The sequence below is a fragment of the Lycorma delicatula genome, chromosome 13, assembly GCF_047948215.1.
Source record: "Lycorma delicatula isolate Av1 chromosome 13, ASM4794821v1, whole genome shotgun sequence".
NCBI classification, from domain to species: Eukaryota; Metazoa; Arthropoda; class Insecta; order Hemiptera; family Fulgoridae; genus Lycorma; species Lycorma delicatula.
In genome coordinates this window covers 11440312-11461425 of record NC_134467.1, presented here as the reverse complement: position 1 = coordinate 11461425, position 21114 = coordinate 11440312, and the positions used below count along the sequence as shown (strand labels likewise).

General features: G+C 30.1%; 1 long non-coding RNA gene across 1 annotated transcript; it reads left to right on the top strand.

The window, feature by feature from the left end:
• Positions 1–8059: 8059 nt before the first annotated feature.
• On the top strand, positions 8060–13726 carry LOC142333963 (uncharacterized). The gene is made up of 3 exons (XR_012758759.1): positions 8060–8466; positions 10956–11041; positions 13546–13726. It is a non-coding gene; the product is annotated as an uncharacterized LOC142333963 (long non-coding RNA).
• The last annotated feature ends 7388 nt before the right edge of the window (positions 13727–21114 follow it).

Below are 21114 nucleotides of genomic sequence, written 5' to 3'. Positions count from 1 at the left end.
GTCAACAAGCCATAGAAGCGGTAAAATTTAAATGTGGTATGTGACTACCAAAGAGCGTTTATAAATTCTAAATGAACAATAAGTCAATTTATATATAATTTTGTATTCAATATGACCTGTAATCTCTGATGGTACAAACAGATACCAAGGGCCTTAAAGGGTTAAATAATCATAATTAATATATTTAATTTTGTAATTCAATGATGTTTTGGCTTATGCGGAGGGACTTTATTGTGTTTCCTTTGCTGTTTTTAATAATTACCCAACATTTAAAAACTCGTTTTAACGCCCCAACCTTATTAATAAAGAATAAAAACTGACCCATAACAATAAATGTGGAAATCTTAGATAAATATTTCAACTCCTAAATTGCGAAGGACTGACAGAACTCATAAACTTTAACATCAACATCCCAATAACAATAGACAAGAAAATATCTACCCTCCCACAATAAAAGAAGTCTACCAAGCACTGAGTGAGATGAAGAATTGAGATGAGATGAAGACAAAGCAATGGGAGAAGATCAAACTTTTTATAAAGATCTGTTCTCTATAAGATTCTATTATAGAGAACCAGGCCCGGCTATACCGTTCACAGCCCCCCCCCCGCCGGAGACCGGGTCTTGGTCGTTCCTTTTGCCAGCCTCAAACTGACGGTGCAGGAGCCGAAGCCGCCAAAGCGTATCCGGGAGCCCACACCGCCGGCCGGATCTCAGTCTTTTCATTAATTCACACCTAACGGACCCCAGGAGTCCCTGCTCCTTCACATGAACCCACACACCAGGACATGTGTGCCCTCAGGAACGGGACTGTCCGCCCAGCCCTGCTATAAACTACAACCTTCAGTATCACAGTCGTCTTACCTCATCTTCTTTTATTCTGAGGACTGCTCTTGCAAATATTGCAAAATTATGGCGGTTTCCGGACATAGCCAAGAGCCACTCCGAGAGCTGCTCAAGTCGGGTATACATCAGTCCTGCATTTATACGATGTTCCTCCCATCGTCTGTACACAAAAATATTGTGTTCGGCATCGTCAACCGCATCACAGTAACAACAGATGGACAATTCTCTCCTGCCAAACCTATGCAGATATTGTTCAAACGCACCATGTCCCGATATGAGTTGCATAATATACTCGTACTTGTAATGAACCATTGTGACACATAGTGTTATTTTTTATTCGATTCTTTCTATATTCTCCTGAAGACGGGTGTAACAGGTGAAAACTATCCGATATATTTTATTGATAAGAGATTGTACATCGTTATTATTATAATAATTTTTGTTTTTGTTTTTTTTTCAGGGAAAAAGGATGGACATCAGATGTGAAAGAAATTTATAAATTATAAAGATTTATTATAGTTAAAATTGTAATATTACATTAATGTATAAGTTTTTTTTTACTTATGTTATACGCCTGTAATCTGATAATGTATCACAGTCATAAATATTGTTAGGCTGTTCTTATCAAGGTTTTGCCACGGTTTCCCTTGATACAATAGGGCAAATGCCGGAACAGTTCATTTAGTTTTCCGTGGAATTTAATCTTTGATATCCTTATTCACATTTAAAACAATAAAAATAAATATTATTGATTTATAATTTTATTCCTTGTTGTTTTTTTTCATTACCTGCTTAACGCCGAATTAATATGACCCCGTCAACCATTAAAAGTTGAAATTTAGCTCAAATACTTTTTACTTCCTTTACTTCGTACAGTGAAGCAAAAAGGCTGATTATACGGCTGCGAAGGAGCTTAAACCGCACTATATTTCTTTTTGAGAGGGCATGTAAAACACATTGTTCGGAGAAAATCCGCAACATCAACCACCTACGGCAGACGGTTGTTGCAGTGCAGCAACATACATTACACTCGACATGCTGGCGAGTACGTAGGAAGAGCTGGATTACCATTTGGACATTTGCAGGGCAACAAATGGTACACATATCAAAGTGTATTTACACCAAGAAAATCTTCAGAATCTACCCTTTCAGGATAGACACTAATGTGCAGTAAGTAGGTTATACTACCTTAAACGTAATGCTGTTTAAATCATACTTGAAAGTAAAGAGTTCTTTTATAAACACTCTGTATGTATATTCATTTGCTTAGAAGATTTTAAAATTAAAAATGAAATGGTACGATACTATTTTTTATTATACAATTAATGTAAAGTGCAACTTTTTAATGAAAAATTTTAGTTTATTTTTAGGTAAAATTATAATTTACATATGATGTTTTCTCAGGTTATGGAGATTCAGCTAGCGTTTTGAAAAGTATAAATTGAAAATTAGAAGATAATCTTCCTTAAATAATTTATCTAATTTTATTATCGCTAATAAATTTTGCTGTAAAATAAATCAACGTTTTTGTAGTTTATTCATATAGTAATTATGGAAAAGGTGGAAAAATTAATATATAAAAAAAATCTGAAATCTTTCAAATACATATTTAAATAAGTCAAGAATATTAAACAGTCATTATAAGCTCTTTAAATAAATTTCAGACTTCTGAATACTTGAATTACTTGAACACTTAGATAATAAATGTTCATTCTAATCAAAATCACACAGTTGTCAACAAAACGGTTATAAAATTGAACTAGCTTGAGATTTATGAGAACATTTTAATTTCAATGGCATATGTTTTATCAAAATCACTTATTTTTCTGGTTAACCAATACATTTCATATATTAATCAACATTCACAGTGATATTAAAGTACGGAAACGTGTTCATATTTAAAAAATTAAGCATACTATTAGGTAGTAAGTAATTGGTGCATATCTACATGGTTATAATATTACTTAATATCGTTTGAAATTATTGTTCACTTCTTGAAGGTGAACATGCGATACATGATTTCAATGTAAAATGTTATGAGAAAAATTATGGCGAAAACAATTTTTTTTTAAATACCTTCATTTTTAAGTTACAAACAATCAAAGTTGCAAAAAAGAAAAATCATGGTCGTAAATAAAATGACACTACTTTTATTTTATAATACGTTCAGAAAATTATATCTGATAACAAACTTTAAACAATTAATGTTGAAATTAATGACCCAAACACTAATAATAACAATTTTCCAATTTTCACAATAACATTAATAACTATATGTCATTTTACCTTGTTTTATTACTACCATGATTTTTCCATTTTTACAAATTTGACTGCTTAAAATACAAAAATAAAGGCATTTACTAAGAAGTTGTTTTTTCTATCAGTTTGATTCAATGGAACAGATCCAAGATTGAATACAAAAATTTCAAACGCATCATAAAGTAATAGTTTTGTAACTATGTATATTCACGCACTTGTTTATACCGCCTAATATCTTTCAGTTTTGAAATATTAAACTGTTTTTAATATTTTAATAACACCTGTATAAACTAGGTATTATTATCTAACGGTTTAAAATTATTAAAATGTTCCAAAAAAAAGAATTATTAAAATTTTCAAAATTCATTTAATAAATATTACACTTGGTTACAACTGCATATTAATTACCTGATGTTCATACTTAAAAAAACAAAATTAAAAGGTGAACACACACACACACACACACACACATATATAAATATAATTGATACAAATTACAGATATTACTGTTATCATGAAGGATAAAAAACAGAAGTACAGGATGGTGTGTAGTTAAGGATGATTAAAACAATAAATCATGGAAGATAATTATAACTTATTTTTATTTACATAACTAAACGGCTGTCAAAAGTCTATAAATATGCCTTTCATAGTGCATTTTATATAAATATCATTTCTTATAACAAAAAAAAAATCTAGTAAATTGCAACCATTAATAAATGCACCTTCTTGTATTTATGAACGCAGATTTACTGTAACATTCTGCAAAACTTTTAAAAAAGGTAGGTTTAATCTCTTCAACATTCCTATCCTACAATTTATTAGTGATAGCAAGACAACGAGAGAATTTTGTTTTCCCAATGTGTACAAATAGATCTGTTCGACTAGTAAACCATTCCCCTCCTGCAGCACGATGAGATGAAGCTGGTATGTACAATGTGTAAATGAGATGCAGTCTTGTGTATAATCAGGCCGACCATTCTTGAGACTTATGGTTAATTGAAATCCAACCGCAATAGTACACCAGTATCCACTTTCCAGTGTAAACATCCATGTAAAAGCAACTAAATTTTACTACGATTTGAATCTCAGAACCTGAAAATTAAAAAATCGACTGTTAAACATACAGATCTACAAATATGAGTAAACCGTAGATTAAATTTAAATTCTCTTTTCTTTTTTTTAAATCTCAGTAAAAAAAATTCAAATACTAAAAGATATGATGATTTCATTAGAGAAATCGTTTCGTAATTGAATCTAGATATGTAATAATGAGCAAAAATCATTCTATATCCTTAAGGCTATTATGCTATATGCTGCACCTGTCTGGGCTCATCGCTTGGCTTTTAGGTGTTATGCAGACATTTTGTTACGGGCCAAGCAACTGCTCTTTCTGGCTGTTATAGGTGGTTATAGAACAGTTTCGCGGGAGGCAGTCTGCGTTTATAACCGGAGTAAAATCAATAGATATCTTGGTTACTGAGCGTAAGGAACGCTACTTTTCCAAGGTAAATAACCTATTGATGTCAGGACGAAAGCAGGAGATTGAAGACCGGGGCGTTGCGTCTTGACAGGTCAGGTGGAACGAATCCCCCACAGGTCGCTATACGCACGGTATATTTTCTATAGCGTCTGTTTTAGGTGGGATTAGATGGGTGTCCCCCAATCGGTATATCACACGGTTTCTCTCCGGGCATGGTGCCTTTCGGGCGAGTTTGGCTAGGTTTCGTTTGGCGGATTCGAGTCGATGCCCGGATTGTGGGACTTATATACAGTGAACCACGTCCTCTATGTTTGTCTCCGATATGAGGTCGAACGTTCACGAGCTGTTAGGGAACTTGAGAGAATGCATTCCTTCTTGTATTTCCGTATTAAGTGGATAATCCGCGAGGAGTGTCTACAGTGGACGGTTTTCTTCGCGCCCTTGCTGTGTGTAGCTCTGCAGAGGGAGTTTAATCGTGGTAGGATCCCGGATGGCTAGGGTTCCGGCCTAGACATCGGATCAGTTGGAAGTAGGCGCATTGGCATCGTGCCACGGTTATGTCGGTATTGTTTGCGATTCGATTTGGGGCTCCCGCTGGAGTGGGTGGCTACGCTGCCAGGGTATGGTAGTAGCCCGTACGACCGAGGGCGTGGCTTCATTACGCCGGTGGCGGTCCCTGATTATGACTTGATAATGCCGCGCCAGACTCGATGGTGGGAGTGCTGGGTTTGTCCCCGGCTTCTGCGCGGACCGGAATGAGGTTACGTTCCCCTTGTTAGGTGAGCTAATTTGGTCGATTTATTTGGGTGTAGGTCTGAATTTCTGTGTTGCGTAAAACATCATTTTCATCGGTACGAGTGCAGCACTGATGTAACTCAGTTCAACTCGTTCGTTTTCTGAGAGGCTCACAGTCACGAACGGTGTTGTAAAATGTAGACTAGGCGCGGGATCTCCGCTTCCAACACGGTGGGTTAAATGACAGACGTATTAGAATATATTATTCAAACACGAATCAAATACGAACTATCATTTTATATAAGGAATAACGAATAATCAAGATCGAGTATATAAATCATATAATGTATAAAATAAAGGTATAAAAAAAATGTATAAGAAATATGATGAATAAAGAATGAGTATATAATATATTTAAGTAATAAAGTTATTTTGCTTGGCAAATAAACAGAGAAAAAAAGCAAGCAAAATAAACAGAGAAAAAAGGTTAGGAAGTAATTAATTAACTTCCCAAATAGTTTTGTTTACGAGTTGAGAACAAAATTTTATTTCATTAAAAACTTTTTCATCAATTTTTGTCGTTATTAAATTATTATTCATCGTAAAAAGGTTTTTGCAATAAGAGGTTAATAATTATTAATAAATCAATACATTTAAAGTTAAAAAAAAAAGAGATTAAGTCTGATTCGAATCGATGTCCCTTTCTCTTGTAAGATCCATATATTTCATTAATTAAAATTTTATTTGGCTACAACTTTAGAACCGATGAAAATAAGTACAACTTATGATATATCTTTGAAAAGCTCTCGATGAGGGCTTATTACTACAGTTAAGAAAAACTTCAAATCCAATATTTTTTTTTGATTTTAGACTTTTTTGTACACTTTTGGTTCAGTCAATTGCAATCAAAAGGAGGGAGGTGTACAATTGCACGTTACAACAGTTCTAAATCCAAAATTTCAACATTCTACGGCTAATCGTTTTTGAGTTATGCGCGATACATGCGTACATACATACATACGTACAAATATCACGCCGAAACTAGTCAAAATGAATATTTTCGTTGAAATCCTGAAATCGAAATTTTTTGCTATCAAAATACTTCCTTTACTTCGTACAAGGAAATAAAAAAGTTGTTTATAAATATTGAACATTTATTTTAATATATTGGGAAGTGTTACGTTTTAAATATATTTAGTCATGAAGACGGAAAAATGAATGAACGTAACAAACGATGAAAGACAAGTAAACAATAAAACACACCAATTTTATTTTACATAAGGATGTAGATAACTACTGTAACTTTATCAAGGAAATGGGAAGTAAACACTTCAGCCGATTAGTTCTTGTAGGTTCCGAGTGGAGTACCGTGGAAGCTAGCTAGATACGATAAGAAAGTGAAGAAAGGCTAGAGTTGGCCCCGAGGATGGGCGTTTTCTGAATTATAATATATTTTTCTTATTTTTTTTTTTTTTGGAAGGAAAAACGTTTTAACGTTAACGTGTGACACACGGTCAGCACTGACCGGCACTGTCTGTTTCACTGCCCCCGATAAACTGTCGCGGACAACCTTAACACTCTGCTTCTACCGGATCGCTGTCTCCACACTGGGGTTAAACGCACTCTCCATGAGCGGGGTCGTACCCCGGACCTTTCTGGTTCAGTCATGAGATCACCAACAACAGAAAAAAAAATTACAAAAAAAAATTGATTAAATTTCTATAAGTCCGAGAATTCGACTAAGTAAATTCTATAATTCGAATGTAAACAAACCAATCGGCTGTGGTAAGTAAAGAACCCCTGACAACCGTAGGCCAACTAATATAAAAACAAAAATAAACAGATTAATATAATAAGCAATGAAAATGCAATAAACATAAACAGAACGTCAAACTGCAAACCCGACTACTAATAAAATTAGTCCGCAAAGTGTGCTGATCAATGCGGCACTAACTTAAACGAATGAGTTAACACAAAACGAAAGAAAACTTAACGAAACTAACAAAATAACAAAAAACAACGACCAATAACACAAATAAACGGCGACACATAAAAGAGAAACTCAACAAAATTCGAAAACAGAGAACGCTAACGTCTGTGCTCACTCACAGAAAAATCACCCATCCCCGTCGGGTATTCGGAAAATAGTTGTGTGTACTACGTGCACGAAATTCTTATAACAAATGGGATCAGTCATCCGCTGGAGCAAGAATCAACTGTAATTTAAATAACGAATAGTTTACGCTATATAATACTTTTTTTTATTCTAATTAGTCCAATTTAAATTGATTATAAGACAAAGTGTTTTAAATGAGATACATAGGAATTTGTAAAAAAAAAAAATTGTTCGACGTATAAAGTATTTTATTTCTTGATAGATACGGTATCAGGATATTAAATTTTGTTATTCTCTTGAGAAAAATGTACCTTGACGAGATCGAAGAATTTGACGTCTCTCACAAATCTAAATCGGGCTTGGATTCTACATTTTTTTCACTCTTGACTTATTTTTGGAACTCTGTTAAACGTGTGCTGACTCGATAGTTTTCATCTCGCTGGCTTAATATCCTTCCTTCTGTTCAGATTCATGTGTTTTCTTCATACTCTTGTTAATATTAAACATCCTTTCGTTTTCTTATTTTTTAATAATGAACCAGCTGAGCTTAAGTATTATTAAGCAATTAAATAACTGATGAATTCAAATTTTACTTTAAATTGTGAGCTAAGCAATATTACTAATTTTATATCTGTTGTAGGTAGACAATATGTTTTACATATATTTTGTATTAATTAAGGTACGAAACTATTGTGATTTAATATAAAATTAACGATTCGATATAAATTTAAAAGTTTATTTATCCGGCAATTATTTAGCGTATGCTATTACCGCAACCAATATATTACACCTAATTGCTGTATATTAATTTTTGGTCCCCGGGCCGGATACTTCAAAAAATAAAAATAGATAGACCAGATAATTAAATGTGAAATATCAGCTACATTTTAAGTTCTAATATTGTGATAAATATAAATACACTGCAGCTTAGCAAATTCAATCTTCATTGGTGATCAATAATAATAATAATAATAATAATGATCGAATGAAAATATTATTTTGGAGTTCTCTTCTCTACATTGAATCTGGGTTCGTAATTTTCATTAACACGTATCTATATAATATTTATATAATTTAGTTTTACTTTATAAATAATAATTAAGATAAATCAATTAAAGATCAATTAGAACATTTGCACACAATTTGATGTGTTATAAGATGACAGCCGTACTTTGAAAGTCAAATTACGAAATCTGCTTGAATTGCACTAAAAAATGAATCCAATTCAGTCATAATTAGAAATGGAATGTTGATGATAGTTTGGCTTTAGATTGTATGTTGCAACATTTATTAGTGAACATAAAGTAATAAAGAACATTCTGTAAACACAATCAATTACAATTTCAACCTATCAATTTACCATCGTTTACTTGTTCACCTTATCAGTCAAATAACTACAAAAATAGAATTAAATTTAATTAAACGATATTAAATAAATACGTGTGAGGCTAGATTGGTGAGGTATGTAGCAACTTGTGGGAGGCTAGGCCAATCATACAATCAACTGGTAACAAACAGGGTGCCCCTGGGTTGTTACTAGGCTGAGTAGATCAGTTATTTGGAAATACATGTATACGTGTATTATAATATAAAGTTTGTCTATTATCGCGTCAAACGAGAACAACCCCGACCCATTGCTTTCAAACTAGCAGCATATATATATATGTATATATACAATGTATATAGGATAGGATATATTCCTATTATACCAGGGATAGTTTTAAACCTTTGACAGAGGTCCTAGTTCCCTTGAAAATTAAGGGAGGGTGAAATTGTGAATTAAGAATATTCATTAAGGATAAAATTGCTGTATTTCTGTCGCCATGGCAACGGAAATGTTTTTTTAATCTTTTGGAATAGTTTCATGTGAAGAAATAAAATTAAATTATACATTAAATTGCCCGGCATTTAAATGCAATTACACTTTAATATCTTTTGGGAAGTACTGATGTGAATTAACAGCTTCGAAAGAACTCTGATACATACTTTTAAAATCTTTTTTATGCAATTACATTACCAACGGGGTGCCAAAGCTCAGTAAAACATTATACTTTTCTTATACATTAACTCTATCTCCCTTAGGTTTAAATAGAATATAATCTATTGAAAGATTATACTTGGGTAGATCTATAAAGAAACGTTAATTTTATAAATATGGTGTTTTGCTTTTGTTTTTTGGCTCTTAATTCTAATTTTTATTAAAAGTCAATTTATTTATAAATATCTACTTCTGAGCATTTATAAAATTATTTCACTAAAAACTTCTGATTTTTATTCATATACTACTTTATGATTTATTGTAAATTTTTTTTTGGGATCGATATACCTTCGCCTTGTAAGATCCAAATATTTCATTAATTAAAATTTTAATTACGTTTTAATTAATTAAAATGTACGTACGTACAGACGTCACGTCGAAACTAGTCAAATTGATCAAGGATGGTCAAAATGGATATTCCGTTGAAATCTGAATACCGTAATTTTTCATGATTACTTCCTTTACTTCGTACAAAGTAGACACTTGTGCTACGTACTAAAATCTTTAAAAATGATTATGCTTTAATTTACTTACAGAAGAAATGTTATGTTAACTCACGAAAATGTACTTGGAGATCAAACGGAAATACTTGAAAAACATTACTTATTTTATATTTATTTTAAAATAAATTTGTTACTGAATAGAATACATGTACAAAATGTTATTTACGTCGCAGAACAATTATGTATATGAATATAAAGCGCGCGCGCCACAGTAGTCCCGTTCAGTGAAGTCAGACAATGAATTCCCAAATACGTAGAGAATACACATCTCTCGGATATTGACACACTCAGAAAAAATATTAGACCTTTCAGCTAATTTATACGTATAATCCAATGCTTTCACTACAGATTTTATTTTTGTTTTAGGCTCATGTATTTTTTCGATTGGGTATTACGTGTCATCCAGTGGAGCAAAAATTGTTGTAATTTAAACAACGAATCGTTTAATCGATATATTTTTATATATCTGCTTTAAATGAGATATATAGGAATCAGATAAAACAATTTGTTCGACGTATAAATCTTTGACCTTGACGAGGTAAGAAATTACAAATCTCGCTGGCTGTCATTAAGGTGGATTATAAATGAATGCGTTTATGCATAATTATTTCTCTTGTGAGAAATTGATCTTGTGAATAGCCACAAGATCAACGTTAATAAAATTCTTAGTTCGAGGTGTAGGGCCAGAAATAAAGGTACAGATGGGTACAAACTTAATAATTTTTTGAAAATTTGATTTTTTTACTAAATATAATGCAGAAACTTTTAAAAATAACTATTTAAAAAAAATTGTTTAAATATTTCTATAAAAGCTAATATTTTAATATTATGTAATGTAATCAAAAATATTATTTAAATGTCAAATTTCAATTATTTAATCACTAAATTATTTATATATATTTGTATATATATTGCATTATTGAAGGGTGCAGTTCCCTCCATCATTTCTGATGGAACATCTATTTTTACCTTTGCAGATCAAGATCCAGTCTGGTCCACTCCAGTCCACTCCATTCTGTGTCTGTACATATAGTTTCTCAACCCTTCAGAAAACTTGACTTGGGTAAGTTTAAAAAAAAGTTTAAATTAATGTTATAAAAATTTAGTGGTTTAAGTATATTTAGTTTTGTTATTCTCCACTAGAAACAATAGGATGTAGTTTGACAGTATACATATATATATGTATGATGCTATGATAATCATTTCTGATGGAACAAATACTACCTTCCAGATCCAGCCCAGTTCGTTTGATCACTCAACCCTAAGATTGAAAAAATTAGAATATTAATATACATTTAGCTAAAATATTTTTAAAATATTGAAATTTGACATAAGTGGTTTAAGTAAATTTAAGTAAAATTTAGTCATTTTCTGACTTAATATTTTTTTCGTTTAGGTAGCTTTCTATTTCAAAATTTTTTTAGTTTCTTCTGGCAGGCTTGAAAATAAGCACATTTGTGGTTTTTACTAATGCAGTTTTCTACTTCGCTTAAACTTTCAAGGTTATTTATTGCCGATTTCGTGTTTACTAAAACATTAGTAAATGTTTTATAAATTGAGAAAGGGTCTTACAAAAATTCACCTTTATTTTATACACTACTAAACTGAATTTACTGCTATAAATATTTAACATAATGAATAGAAGATATCATATCTTAATTAGATACAATACAAATTAAAAACGATATTAAGATATTTCTAAATAAAAATACCTTAAAGGATAATTTCCTACACAATTGAGTTAATTCAACCGCTGAAGAAATTAGGTACAGCACACACAAATAGGTACAAGCGATAGTTTCACACAAACCATTGCAAACAAAAAATTCATTCACACATGCACATCAAAACCAAAAAAAATGCATATAGCATATAATGGATGCATATAGTAGCGGTGGTTGTGGGTGGTGTGAAACCTTTCAGCTATTTTCATGGGTGGGGTCAAAAATAGGCCATTGTATTTGAAAAAATCATAACCTTGAAATAACGGTTAATTTGCAGTCATACGACTGTTAAAGCCTTAACTCGATTTCAAATTCCTTTCATGTGCACTTAACAAATTTTCATCAATTTATCTTCAATAGTTTTTGCTGGGCATCAAAATTTAAAGTACTTTATTATAACACATATGTGCCTAAGTAAAATAAAATTTACATCTGGAAATCATCCAGATGTAAACAGTTAAACAATATTAAATGAACAATTAGTTACTTAATAATATAATACAATGGTAAATAATTGATTTACAAGAAATAAATTTATGTAAATCTGTTAATTTACCCGTTCTGTCCCTGTTTTCCTTATGGTTGTTGCATGTAAACCAGCCCAAATAAGAAAAATACTGGTAGGGCTTTCAAAAAACTGGAGACTTGTGCAATTTAATCAGAGGCCGCTTGCATGTAAACACAACTGCTGCACCACATATTTCCACTTTATGGATTGTTTCTTTAAGCTTCAGATTCTGCAGTGTAGTTTGGCTGTTGTGCACATGCACACATATAAATCTGCACTAGAGGCTGATAGCACTGTTGCTCCAGCAGTTCCGCTTCTGGTGGAAGGTATTACTCAGTGTTTGTATGGAACTTGTTGTTAGTTTCCTTTTCTAGTTTAGTTGCTGGAAGGAATATGAAAGCGGTGTTTTTTCAGTAGTTTTTTCTTTTGTGCCAAATGTTGGAAGGGTGAAAGAGAAGGTTGGTAAAAACTAATTGTGTATTTGTTTAACAAAGAAATTAAATTTAAATTAAAACAGGGTTTACTCTAGACTACAGGTTTACGTGGAGCCTAAATAATACTAAATAACATATATATAACATATAAGTCTAAATAACATATTAAATAATACTGCAATTAGATAACCTTGATGCAGATAACCTTATTCGGTTAAACTGAATAAGGATTTTAAGTACAATGTACTTTAAGTATTTTCTGCAATACTTAAATTGTAAAATTAGATTATCCTGCTTCCAGCTATTCTATTTGATTTTTTTACAGAAAAAACCTAAGGTATTTTTACAGAAAATACCTAAAAATCTTCTGTAGCAGCTCTACCACTGTTGCTAATGAATGGGACACTTAACTGTTAAAAGAATACATTATACAACAATCACAGGTAATTAGGTGAGAATTTCTTAATGACACTAATTACAATACTAGAATTGAAGAGAGGACATGAAAACAGACAAAATTACTTTCTGGCATTACTCAACCATTTAAGATTTAAAAAAAAAAAGGCTTGAAGAGATTGAAAATTTTGTAATTTGCAAAGATCCTGATTTTTTGTTATTTTTGCTATCAATAATCTGGAATCAAAAATTTTTTCTTGTTAAAACTCATTAACCCAGCAAATGTCACTATAAGACTTTGATAAATCATTAAAAAAGATAACTGCCATAAGAGTATCTTATGGCAGTAATTTAAAACCACTGTACAAGACTAACACTAAAAATATTTTTTTTATGTTAACTGGTTCAGTTGTTTCTTTTTTGTCAAAAAAATGGCTGTAGCTATTTTTTTTATTTTTTTATTACACAAGGATGAAAATTGTAATTTATATAAATTTATTTTCAGCCTGAACAAGATGTGGATCCAGGAAGCTAGCTGAGTGTGTTCCAAGTGGTTGACCTAAGAAAAAAATTTAATTTTTCCAGATTTCCTCCCAATTGTAATTGTAACTGGTATTTATGTACTGAAGTATACCAACATCTGAGAATATTGATTATTCAGATTCTGAATGGACCATAAGATTTTATAAAACAGTATTTTATTATGGATATTGTTGAGAAATATAATAGTAAAATAAAAAATCTTGTAAAAAAAAAAAACAATTTTAATTTCATATGTGTTTGTAGACCTTTCTTCTCAAAATGGAAATTCTACATATTAAAAAAGTGATGTAATAATTTCTGAAAATAAAGTGATGTAATCAAAAACAAATTTAAAAATAATTAGTAAAAAAAAATATAAAATTAAAACTACAAAAACAATTTCAAAATAGTTTCTTGTTTGTAGCATATTTTGCTTATTGGACTTATAGTCCAGTTTCTCCATTGAGTTTTTCTATCTAAGCTTTAAGTATCCAGTTCCTAATGCCTGTGACCTCCCTGGATGATATACTCCTACTGTCAATTCTAAGCTTCATATATCTTGCTGTAACATACTTTTGGAATGTAACATACAACTGGAATGTACAAAAAATGTTTCAAATGAAAACAGTATGGTTTCAGTTTGAACATCCACAATTTACACAGTGGCAATAGAAATATTACAATTACCTAATTAATATGTTTAAATAAAAGATTTGTTTTATTGATGAAACATAATTATTGTTTACAAATTGTCCAAAATTGTGTTATGGTTTCATGTGCATTTAAAATTGTCTTCTAACATAGTCGAAACTGCAGAATCACTTGTAGCTTGCTGACCAGATTACTAATGTATATTAGGCTAGTGAAAATGTACTCATCAAATTTTTTTCTTAATAATTAAGTTCTGAACAATTTCCATCTGGTTTTTTGGTTTCTTACGTGTCAAAACGTAAAGATCCAGAGAACTGCATATGCCCAAACTGAACAGATTGCAATACTTTACCTTCTAAAGCTATAGTAGTAGAAGGGAAAGTAAAACATAAATCGTATTCTCAAGTTGTCGCTTTAAGTGTTAGATTGTTTTACGGTAGTGTGTTGTCATTCTAAAATTATTTTGTGTGAAAGTTCAAGAAAGTTAATTAGGAAAATTTAGAGTAGTAAAGTAAAAAAAAAATGTAGACACCCTTAGCTCATGCACAATAAAAAGTCCCTACATTTAAAAAAATTAAATATGCTTAAAAACCAGAGAAATAAAAACTGTTAAAGTTTCTGGGTACTCCTGACAAGTTAAGCAATTTAGAGCATTTCATGCTCTATTTACATCTACAAATAACATATGATTGTTAAAAAAACCAAAAATGTTAAGTTATTTAATGACATATTAAAAACAATTATTTACAATTTAAAAAATAAATTTCCAACTTTTTTGGAAATTTGGAGGCTCATGCACCAGGGTGTTATTTTAATGATTGCAATTTGAATGCAAAAATTTTATTTTATTAGAAAGAGTTAATTCCCTAACTGGTGACAATTAAAATGAGAAAGTTACAGCTAAAAGGTAAAATCGTTGGAAAGTTGTAATTTTCTAAGAAGGGGGAAAATGTTTGGGTAATTTTGTTTTTGTTGAGAAGTAACGATCACCAAAAAATTTTTGGTAATAACTATTTTAAGAAAGGTTTTTGGTTAAGTGCTCCAGTAAAGATTTGAAATATTTCGACCAAAATACCCCCACCCGTTTTTCCTATCTATTAAAAATTTTAATATATTCTTTCCCCCAGAAAGTAGTAGTACCAGTCTACCAAGTTCAGTCTGTCAACAAGCTCCACGGTTATACAGGACAACATGCATAATGCACAAATGTCAGACAAAAATCAATTTTTTGGATTTGAAAGCATCTGAATACAAAAGTTTTTGTAGATTTATTTACAGTAAATTTAAATTTAATTTTTATAAAAAAATATTTTCAAGGCACAAAACTTAAATAACTTTTCCAGCATAAATCGCCACTATAGGTGGGAAAGTACTCATAAATGTTTTACTTAAAATTATCCCCTTTTTTTTTAGTCTAGAGTTCTAATCCTAGTGAAAGGCAGTTACTTTTATATGGACTAGAATACTATAGATCATGGATACCAGTGTTTTTTGATCTGGTTTCAATTAACCATACATCTCAGTAAAAGTCCACCTGAGGGTGATGCACTACATACCTACCTACACTACAAGTAATACCTTAAGTTCTGGAGGATAAACAGAAAAAAGAAAACCCATTGAAAGAGTAGAAGAATGATTGAAATAGACTGCTTCAGAAATAGACTGTTGCCTGAAATTGCCAGTAACTGATAATAAAATAATTTAAAAACTACTTTTTTTTAACTATTTTATCTTACTTTTCATCAGTTATATATCGGTCTTTATGGAAAAATTGTGCAAGAACATATAATGGCTTTTTAAGGCAATTTTTTTTTTACAAATTTGTAAAAGGTTTTGTTTTACAGATTATTTTTTGACCCTGTTTAGCCTGAAAAATTATGCAGTAGTTTGCCAACTTTTTTTTATAAGTTTTAGGTATGAATAATAAGAAAAGAAAAAATATTGATAAATGAATGCGATATATTTCTCTTTATATTTGTCAACTTAATAATAATACAGATTAACTAATAAAACCAAACCATAAAAAATTTGTTTATTTTAAATTGTAAAACGGTTTATAAATATCATATTTTAATACGTAATACATTAATGCAAAATAATCTTATTTTACATATTTATAACTGTATTTGTTACATTATAATACAATTTGTACATAAAATATTAATTATTGGTAAATAATAATAAATTATTGCTTAACTGAATTAATTACAAACGGTGTGTTTATTAATGATAATAAGAAATACACGGCGATACGATTATGCTGATTAATATAGCTAAAAATAATAAATCACTGTTTGAGACAAAATACTGTATCGGCTTGTGTACAAGATAACTGTGAACTGCTTACGTGAAAGTAATAATAGTACTAATAATGTATATTTTCGCAAAATAAAAAAGAGTAAAACACAGGAACTTAATCTAGAACACCTCATTTTATAAAAACAGTACTGAATGTTCAGCAGAACCAGACTTTTATTCTTATTTTACATACTTCCACTTTTATTCGTATATTTCTGTTAAAAAAACTATTCGGTAAAATTTTTAATTACAAGGCTTTGATAGTAATGTTTAAGACGATAATCGTAGAGTGTGATATGGATCAAACTGTCAAATTAAACAACCAAGTTAGAGATTACATAAGAATAAAGAAGGATTAGCAGTGTTGTAACGCACGCATCTCTTAAAACTGTGATGAAATGTAATCTAAATATCTTGTCGACCTCACCATTAATTGATACATATAAACTTCTGTTTATGATTAGTTTTTATGTAATAAAAGTCATTAATAGTCATCTGAAAATGAAACAAGACAAATAACGTTTTATATATTAATTTTTAAAAAAATAAAAGAAAAGAAAACCTTATCTTTTCATCCAAGCATATTTAAGTGATAATACACTATAAAGCTTCCATAACTCATACCGTAATAAATTTAAATTAAAAATACAAAGTTAAAGAAAGTACATGAATAAAATAAACATTTTATACAAATATCCACTATTTCTCAATAATTTGATTACAGTCCTTCAGTGCAGGATTGTGGAATAAGTAGGCGCTTATATCTCAAAAATTAAATCGCTTATGTTAGATCAGATTTATTATAATGGAGACAACAGATAAAAAAATACAATACTCATCCCTCACTATTTTTTAGAGAGAGGAGGGTTCCTTCCACCAAGATATTTATACATTTATTAAGTTGTAATATTTTAACAATTATATAAACAGCAATTATAATTTGAGATCGAGGGGTATACTTCCTGCTCCAAGACCCCACAAAGAAATATACTGCAGATTTTATGTATGTGGCTCCCTGTATTTCAGGACAGTGCCCCCTTGTATAACACATTAGGTAAGCCACGTGTTTTTAAAAGGGCATAGTAATGATATTGAAATATTTTTCTCGCCTATATTCTAGTTTCAACTGACACGTGATTAAAATATTTAGTTATAAATTATCTAGCGATAGTCTTAATCTAATTTAGTACTCTTCAATCGAATTTTTGTTTTATTCTGCATCTTAATGAGTGCAAAATTTAATTATAAAACGAAGGGGGTAGGATAGATTAGGTAGGAGTACCTACCTAATTTCTTCATCTTCGTTCTATCCGTTAGCTTTAATAAGTCAACTGATCGATCTTAAGGTAGTGTACAAAAAAATATGTAAATATTCCTTTTGGATACGACTTCAAATTCTGTAAAATAATATTAAGATTGATGTAAATTATTTTGCGAGAAATAAAATCAATCGTTCATTCATTACTAACTGCTTACATAATTAATTTAAAAATTCACGAGTAATTCCTTTTATAAGGATAGGTTGGATCACACAAAGTAAAATTATTTAATATCTGTTCAACTCTTACTCGCTCAGGAAAATCAAGCTAATGGATCTATCCGGTTTAAAAGTGTAGCGTATGCGACCTATTTTTGAAAAAGGAATTGTAGGATGAACTTTTAATCGGAAATTAGACAGGATAATGTTCTGAAAATTAAAAATAACTTTCCATTACGTTTTAATGAAAAAAAATTATTGATGAAGCACGTTACAAATTGAACAGCCTAATTGACCATCAAAATCTTGTTTATTGATCGGATGAAAAAACCGTGTATTATTATGAAGGAGAAATAATAGCTTCAGTTTATGTAGAGTGTGGGATTACAAAATAAAGGAGTATCGAGTAATTATTTTTTTCTGTGGAAATATAACAGCTGATTCATATCATTTTTATTTTCACGTTCTTTATTCATGACTGCTACCAATCAAATGTCAGAGACATCACCCAAAGTTTGGCAGCAAAACAGGATACCTTCTCAATGTGGTCAAATTAGAGACTACCTCAGTCAACCTGAATGTACAGGACAGCAAAAACCAAGCAAATAGCCACCATGTTCATGTGATTTTTCATTCTAGGGGATTGTCAAAGAAATTATACTTTCTCAAATCCAAATGATCTGATTTTATTAGAAAATATTATATAATTCAGTACAGAAATACTACCACAAATCTATAAGGACAAATATATGTCGGTTTTAACACTAACTCTGATGTTTATTTAATAATATTAAAAAAAAATTGTTTGTTGAATTTTTTTTTTGTAGTAAGGTTAAGTGTTTCCTGATTAGTAACTAAGAAAGAAGAGACAAATAGACCACATATTAAGGCATCCTGGAATAGTCGCTTTAATACTGAAGAGACAGGTAGATGGGAAAAATTGTGCAGGCAGGCAACATTTAGAATACGTAAAACAAATTGTTAGGAATATAGGCTGCAGGGAGTATGCCAAAATGAAATGATTGGCATTTGATAGGGAATCTTGGAGAACTGCATCAAACTAGTCAAATGACTGAAGACAAAAAAAAAATTACTAACTAAGGAAACTTACTTTATTATACCTGATATTTTTTTTCCAATTGAAGACGGGTGTAAACACATCAGTAATTTTTTTAAAAGCTAAACATTTTTAACACGTATACAAAATCTCATGCTGTTAACATAAAAAAACAATATTGCTAAATTATTAAACTACAATTTAAAACTTTGTATGCACAATATTGATCATGTGATGTTAAATACATAAAAACATAAATGTATGAGGAAACTACATTTGATTTGTTAAAAATCTGGTGCTGTCCTGGTCTAATATATTTACTCCATCAAATTTAGTACTCTTATTAATTCCTGATCTCTAAAAATTAAAATAACTTACATTCTATAGTGAAAAGAACACAAACAGAATAATATTTATAATAATATTAGCACGATAAATAAAATTTATAATTCTGAGTTATTTATTTATTTTTTTAAATATTTTTTAACAAGAAAAGCACTTTATGAATTTATTAATTGTATATACACTAACGAGTTAAGTGGTAACATACTTTATATATATATAAATAATTTTATATTTATGTACACATTCTGGACTCCCTCTTAACAGGTCTAGATTTCACTTGAATTTTATAACATCTGTAAAATGAATCACATTAATCTGTGAGTAAGGTGTTATTAACTACATTTAAGTTCCTTTTAAAAATAGGTAAGTCTTTTTTTTATCAAAATAAGTATTACAAAACAAAAATATTTTTCTCATATACAGCAAAAATGACAACAAAATATTAGAGAATATAAAAAAGGAGAACCACAAAATTTATATGTGAAATGGCACACCAACAATTGGTTACAAGAGTGAAACAAAACAAAAAATTTTATAGGCATTCAAAAAAATGTGAATTAAAAAATTGATATGCCGTGGTTACAGTTTTTGCACGAGTGTCAAAAAGTAAGGTCGATTAATTATAGTTATTAACGTAAAGGACATTAATTATAAGTTTCAAAACTGAAAATTGAGAAGTTTTTGGTACCATAAGTCAACAGACTGCTTTACAAGCTAGAAAAAAAATGGTATACTTTATACTTTACATAAAATTCAGTTAAGAGAAATTAACAGCTGATCCATTAGAAATAAGAAATCTAGGTACTTACGTATTAACAGCACCGCAGCTACAGCTTTAGTTAAAAACAAAGTAGTCAATCGGATTTCAGTGGAAAATGAACAGTCTCTTTATTAATTTTAATAAATGGTTATTTATATTTATTTATTTTATAAATATAATTTAACCAAACTTAATCTACGCTCGCTTCACTCGATAACCTTGGTGACTAATTAACACCGTAATTTTTTGAGTACTTATTTAATAAATTCAGTAATTATTGCAATTATTTATTATTTAAACAATCAAAACACTCCTGTTAATTAGTTAACACTCCTGTGTTAATTTATTACCACTCCTGTTAATAAAGAGACTGTTTTCAATTTATGTTAAACTCTATCGGCCCATTTTCCACCGAAATCCGATTGACTACTTTGTTTTTAAATAAAACTGTAGCTGCGGTGGTGTTAATATGCAAGTACCAAAATCTATAGATAAAATTTTAATTTTCAACAACTATGATGAAGGAAATATTACAACATAAAATACTTATAACATTTATTCATTTGTAAATATTTTTAATTATGCAGAATAATATTTCTGAAAATGCTTTTTAAAAATATGTGTAGAATATGATGCTTTGAGTACCCTAAAAGTAGATTTTTTTTAATTGATTTATTTTGCCACATTTTCGATGTGGCAATACCACTACTCTCTAATACCATGATACATTGTTAAGGCACACAATTGGGACTCGACAGCAAAATTGTATATAACATATTATGCCAAATAGTGAGGTTCATATATATATATATATATATATATATATATATAAACAATAAATATTAAAACTATCATTAAATTTAAAACTCTTCAGAATTTTTTTTCAATATTAATACTAATTAGAAAAGAAACACAGATTTCTATATGAAATGTGCTTTTACACTTATCAGCAACATAACAAATA